This window comes from Callospermophilus lateralis, chromosome 9 (genome assembly GCF_048772815.1).
Source record: "Callospermophilus lateralis isolate mCalLat2 chromosome 9, mCalLat2.hap1, whole genome shotgun sequence".
NCBI classification, from domain to species: domain Eukaryota; kingdom Metazoa; phylum Chordata; class Mammalia; order Rodentia; family Sciuridae; genus Callospermophilus; species Callospermophilus lateralis.
Genome location: NC_135313.1, coordinates 77,209,926 through 77,217,190, shown reverse-complemented (window position 1 = coordinate 77,217,190; position 7,265 = coordinate 77,209,926).

The window sequence follows — 7,265 nt, the reverse complement described above, 5'->3', positions numbered from 1 at the left end:
TTTTAAAAAATGGACACTAAAAAATAGTTTTGTTCTTTAAAATTGCATTGCAAAATGCAAATTTAGCAATCATTGTAAACCTCCTTTCATTGTACTGATTAGAAAAAAATGAGATAGAGAGACTCAGAGAGGCCAACTGATTTATGCATGATGCATGCATCCATCTAGAGATAGAACCAAGACCTAAATTTGGCTTTCCTACCTTCTTATGTGTTTGTTCAAAGGAACAAAGAAAACACATGAAAAATAGGAGTTCCACAAAATGCTGATTCTTTCTGGGAAGAAAGGTCCTTTCAGGTGACTCCTAAGGACCAGGACAAATCTGCTAATGAGACCAGTCACTTTGTCTGAAAGGAAGGATACAACTTACAAGACGAAAGAATAGTGAGAGATTTCTGCTACAGTTCCAGCCCCTTCCAAAAAAGTTTCTTTCTTTCTTTCTTTCTCTTTCTTTCTTTCTTTCTTTCTTTCTTGTTTCATTTTATACGCATATGTTACTTTAAAGAAATTGAAACATAAAATGCAAATTTGTAAATCAGATAAAACAAAAGCATGGTTTATTTTGGGAAAACAAATGAATATTTGCTTTACTAAGCTCTTCACTATAGTTTTCTCTGAAATAATGATCTCCCTTATGATTAATAAATATTCTATTCAGGTGCAACTTTCAGGGCTATTTCTATTGCATTAAACAAGGTATGCCTCTGCCCTGTTGACTCCACTGAATTTTAAGTTGCTTTCTTATAGCAATTAGGAACAAAATGCAAAGTGTGATATACCCATGAACACTGGTGTGCTGGAGCCAGTCCACACCACCTCACGGGAGCCTACGGTGGGCCTCTCTTCCCAACTCTGTGTTCAGTGACTAAGGAGTCCGATAGTTGATCCAAAGGGAATCAACACATTGAGGCATAAAAAGGCACGAGAATGGTAAAACTGGCTCATTGTTGCACTACCAATATGTCTGAGTCCAGTGAGACAGAGCACACTTATACAGGATGCGGTATATGAAGTAGATTTATTATTACAGATTGACAGCAAAGGACAAAAGAAGCCAAAGATCCATTATAAACTAGTTCCCCAAGACTCAAAAGAGCTGCTAAGGACAGGGGGAATCTCAGTATGCATATCCCATTGCAACACAGCTAAGGGACCCTGAAAGGCAGCTCATCCTGGTTCACGTACTTCAGAGATGACATGACTCAGTGGTTACAAATTTGAAGGACATTCTGTTTTCAGGAGAGAAAGGAACAAATCCTAGGATGTCCTAGGCAGTTCCTCCCTAACTCAAAGATATTACATTCCTTAGAAGAGACAGGAACAAAGCCCAAACTATTTCAGGCATTTCCTTATTTCCTTTGTATGTGTTCCTAAGTCCCTTCATGGTCGATGGTCACTCAGCTACCTTGTAGCGTGGGGGGTGGGGGTAGAGATGCAGAATCAGCACACAGACTCCAGGAGCTGGTGAGAGAACTGGCTGGAGGCCCCCTCGGGTCGTCGTCCAGTAGCTCAGTTTCTTTTTGGAATGCACACAACTCTTATAGGGTTCGAGTAGGGCGTGCCTGTCAATCATACATAAGCAAGACAATATCCATAAGCCAATCATCTTCTGCCTAATGTAACTGCACTGTGAGGAAACTCTAAATATTGCTGTTGTGGCAGAAAGCAATCTGGAAGAGTCTTTACTTAGTCAGGCCCTTACTGAGTCAGGGGTTTCATGCCTTAAAGCCCCTGACTCTCGGTTTCCTGGCCTAGTAGTTTGGCAATGCTAACCACAAGTGCTGAGGATGTGGTTTCACCCCATCGTGCAGGCGCTCCTGTCAGGCCTGAAGGAAGGTGGATATTTCAAGCACTTCCAAGCTACTAGTAGCTGCTAGCTGAGACTGAAAGTTATTCCAACATTCCCCCCATCTCAGGATATTGTTTTCCAGCACATTATAGTTATTCTTGAGATCTCAGGTAAGAAAGGGGAGAGCTGCTGGGTCAGTCCATGGCCAACTGTTTTGCAAAAACAAATTTGTTTTGGATCTACCAGTTGCTTAGAACAAAAAACAAGAGAATATACAAAATGGTCCAGGGCCATGGTGGGATTCCATGTAGCCTGGAATCTAGGCCTCAGCAGCTTAACTCTGTTTTTTTTTTTTTTAACTGTAAAAAATTTTAAAAAAGAAAGAAAGAAAAAGAAAAAAAAGGAAAAGGAAAAGATATCCCACTTTGGGATGGAAGTTTAGGGAAGCCATCTCTAGTTCTGTGTCAGGTACAGAGACAATGGTCCAGACAATTCACCAACATTAACAGGGTAGTGACAATGATACAGGGCAACTAAGACCACATAGGGCCAAGGATTCCTGAGCTCAGTGTCTACACCATGCTCATAAAAGAGGGGCAACTGGAACAGGCTCATGACTATCTCCTGGAAGCTAGAAAGCTCTTAGAAGTATGCAGGAAAGAACAATTCGTAGGACCAACTAGGAAAAGAATGTAATATCTATAGACCTGGGCTTGTGTCCCCAGGAGACACGTCTGGTTAATGGAGAACAAGGAATAGGAAAACACTAAATGAAAGCTACTGCTTTGGTTTGACTGGCACAGACGTATCCTCCTGACAATCAACTCCATTCAGTCTATATTATGTTCCCAAAGAGCTAAATCAAGAAACACACACATCCATCATCTACCTGGAGGTCAAGAGTCACTTAAACTATTTGTATATGGGGGTGATCACTGGGCTTATAGGATATTAATGACAATATTAAATGAGGTGCATTATTTCACCCTAGCAAAGAATGGGAAGGAATTCTAATTAGCAGAGTCCTGATGAATGTCATACTGTAATCTCAAATGGTGCTTAAGTGGAGAATATCACATTTAGGGTCCGTTTAACATCATTATATTCCTTATGGGCTTCTTTGTGATTTTTACCTGCCCAGTGCCTGGGTAAGGGTGATATGAACCTATTGAATTGACAATGGCCAATTTGCTATCTCTTGCTAAATATAATCAGCCTTGCAATTAGGACACAGCTTGTGAATTATCTAACATCCAAGTGCATGGCCAAATCAGCCCCTTCCTATCTTAATACAATCATGGCCTTCCAAAATTCAGGCAATGCATACAAACAAGAATAGGTTAAAGTCATATCGGCCATTGAAACTAACCTCTAGTTCAATCAGAAAATTATGATAGATATGTACATGTGTATAATTTAAATAGCCAGTTCAAATAGCCAAATACTTCTTGGCTTATAACCCAAATCCTAAGTATGAGTAAAAACTTTGCGAACAGAATTTATCTTTTCATTATTGATGTATTTGGCTGTATTTATATCATTGGGGTTAATGAAAACATTTGAGTTCAGAAATATTTTGCAATTTTATTAAATTTTTTTGGTACAGTGGTTTTTTTTAAAAAAATATATATTATCTAATACATTGTGTGTTGGGTTAATGGTGAAACATTTTGGCTTTAAGAACAAAAAGAAGTTTGCCCAAGGCATTTCTCATTTGCAAAATGAACTAAAAAATAAAACCCAACATTCTTTTTATTCCATAATCCTATTATAGTCTCAATGAGCCAATAAAAAATATCCAGCAGGGTACATGGAATAGGATCCAATCTTAATTTATTCATTTTGAATCCTTCCAATTAATCACCTCAGTTCAATAATTTTCAACTCTCTTTTCACTTTGTCCTGGTTAGACCCACCCTGAGTGACTAATTTGGAAAGAAGTGACTATTCTACCAGTCAATCAAGAGATTTCTACAATAAGATAAAAGGCAAACAGATTGAGTATGGAAATTTACCCAGTTCCAAGAGAATTTGTTGTACCCTGCAATAATGGGGTTTTACATCTGTGTCCCATCTAGGCAGAAGCAGTCACCCAGTCATTGAACAAAATGTCAAATTCTCAAACTGTCTGCAAATACACTGAAGTTCATTTGGGTAGTTGATTTTTAAAGAAAGTTTTTATATTATTATTATAACACGTATCCATTGTAAACAATTCAGAAAGTATATACAAGCAAAAGGAAAAAGAAAATGAAATCATCTATGTTTTTATTTTATTTCTAAGACATGTTCTGTGAACATTTTGTTCTGTAATCTTACAGGCCTATCTCCATGCATGTGTGCATGTATATGTGTGTGCATGTGTGTGTGTGTGTGTGTGTGTGTATGTGTGTGTGCATGTGTGTGTGCACGTATGTGAACATAAAATTCTCTAGAGATTTCAGCTTTGGAATACTTTATCCACATTATTTGTTTTGACTACATAAATCTATTTATCTACACCACACAAAGATGGCATCTGGTCTCTATCTCAGAATGTTTTGATCTCAGAGTCTTAAATTTGAGCTTAAGGTTTTTGTTATTTCTCATGCCCTGTAACCATTATTAAATTTCTTGTCTGGATTCTGACCCCTTTGCTTCAGAGGCGTTTTGAGTTCTCATACTTTTGGTCAACATCTTCTTTTGTTTCCACCTATGATACTTATGAGTTTGCCTTATCGCCTAGACACTTGGTCCTAGCAGGTCCTTTTGATACCAAACTCTGCCTCAGTTCCACCCTCTTCTTTGGTCTCTAAACTCTAACTGCACCGTTGCTTCCTACCTACTTTCTACCTGGATACCCTGGTCTCTCACTAGATCTCCTAACATTGTAATTTCCTTTGTCAGACTTCCCAAGTGGGTCTATCATTATGATCTTCTGATTTCAACTCTATCTCGACCCTAAAAGAAACCCAACTTCTGACTCTCAGTATGTATGAATAATCCATTAAGAACTGTTTTTGCAGAAATTGAAGGCTAAGGATGTTTTTTATCCTCTTTTGAGATAAGAATAAAATTTTTCTGTAGGGCAGTATTTTAAAGCAGTTACATATACATTCAAGTACATTATACTTTTTGTAATTGCAAACAAGTACAATTTCCATTCTTGGAAAGCAAAAGACAGATGCACATGGTTATGATATTCATCCCAGATAAGAGATAGGAAGGACTGCTGCATATTTCACCATTCCCAACACTCACACATACCACTCAATATTACAAACTATTCAATGAACAGCTAGCCAGGTTGTAAATTAAAAACAGTTGGTGAAAGAATATGAAGATTGTTTTTTCCTCCAATCCACCCCCTCTAGAGGACAAAATGTAAATCAGTATAAAACAAATTGGAAAAGTACATTGAAGAAAAAGGATAAAAATCATATTTGAGACACCTCCCTTGTCACTTTCTTCTATTATCCTAAGGAGAAAATGGGTGCCTGAGAGAATTCCTCCAGAGGTTTTGAATGAAGGGAGTTGTTCCACCAATTCTCGATTGGCAGCAGATCCAGAAGAATGCCTGGTAGGCATGTGGAAATGGTCACCAGAGAGAAGGAAAAGAAGCAAGATTAGGCAGGGTGAGGCAAGCATTACCTCTGATTTCTTAGCCAAGTGTGGCAGTGTGGAGATTTCTAGGATTCTTATAAAAATTTGAGTAGGCATCTGAAAGTACCTAGAGAGAAGAACCAGCTTGGTAGCCCCAAAAGAAGCTAGCCGGAAAAAATAAAGAGACCCACACTCTCAAAAAATGGAAAGGAGGAGAAGGGAAACAGTGGTCCCTCCCCAGGATCCCCTGGAGCACCCTGTAAAGAGCTCCAGCTGGACACTGAAGATCATCTTATGTGACACACGAAGAGCATCAAAAACTGGACTGCATTAGCATTGGAATAAGACGTGAGATTAACAGCATGAACTACTTTACATTGCCACATAATTAACCAAATAAACAAACACTTCTCTGCCTTCCAGGTCAGATGGAACATGGTGCGCAATGAAATAGAAGTAGCACTGTATGAGAGAGGGAGAGAAGATTCAGAGAGTCAACTGTGAACAGTGATGTGTATTTACACAATAGATACATTTAAAATGTAGTTGATTGGAATCCTTGGACATGGCTTGATTATTTCTATTGCCCAGTAAGAATAGTGGTTTAAAAAGGAAGTAAATTATATTAAAGGAATAGAGATATATTTTCCCATCTAATTGTAATCACTTTACTCCCTTCTGATGTCATATATACAGAGAAATCAGGAAAAAGAGAGCTGACCCTTTGTGAAGGGGACTGGGAAATCAGCTATTGAATAGGATGAGATCACAATGATAACATCAGAGGGTATTGGCCTGACTTAAGACTAATTTTCTATATCCAAGTTCAAGTCAAGAGCAGGTTCTTCTCTACTTGATGGAGTATACATTCAAATAGGTACAAACTTACAGAACAGGATGAAAGCACAAAACTTTCATCCTTGCAACCTCTCAAATCCACTGGAAAAGGAAGATTATACCTCCAGCCAAAGAAAGGACACATGCTCGGTGTTCCAAGTAAAACAAAGCCCATGTTAATGACTGAGAGAGTGTGGGGGCAGCCCAGCAGCCACAAGTCCTCAGAAAACTGGGTTCTCTGTCATCTTTGCCCTCATCCCAGCCCAGGAAAAGTCTTCCCATCAGCTGACCTGGGCAATGCAATACAGGTTTGTGCCCTACTGTTTAACATTGCACAGAGCATCAGGCCCCTCTTCCACAGAGGCTGCTGAATGCAGTCTGATTTACCAGGAGTGGCCAGGCCCGACAGCAAGCATCCTAGACACACTGAGGGAAGCCAGCCCTCCTAAGCACATGAAGGATGGTCAGGAAGACAGAAGCTCGAGTGTCCTGAGGATGAGTCAGGAGAAGAGGACAAGAATTTTTAAATGCACAATTAAAAGCCAATCATAAAATTTTGCTTCAAAAATCAAAGTGAGTTTTTTAGACAACATGCACCAGCCAACTTTTTATCTAAGACCTATAAATTCTATTACAGAATAGAAAATGTTCTGGAAACCAAAGAAAGAAAATCTCAATTCTAGGTAGAATTTGCTTGGTGGGGCCTAAGCCAATTGGAGATCATGGTAGAGATGCCCAATGAAGATTCCTCACACTATCTGTATACTTTCTTAGTACTCCTTTACTGTATATTACAAAACTGTATCACAGCACCAAAATATTATTGAGAAAATGGGACTATTTGCCCATATTTCTATAAAGAAACAAATATTTCAAAATTTCTTCCAATTTATTTATAAAACTACGTCTACCACCAACAGACTCAGTATATATTTAGTCAAATGTGTGATCTGGGCAGAGAAAAAGAATCTGTATGGGTACTGGCCAGCCAAACAAATAATTGCAAAAATAATTTTAATATTTGTGTTATGTGCATGACTCCACAATTACAGTTATA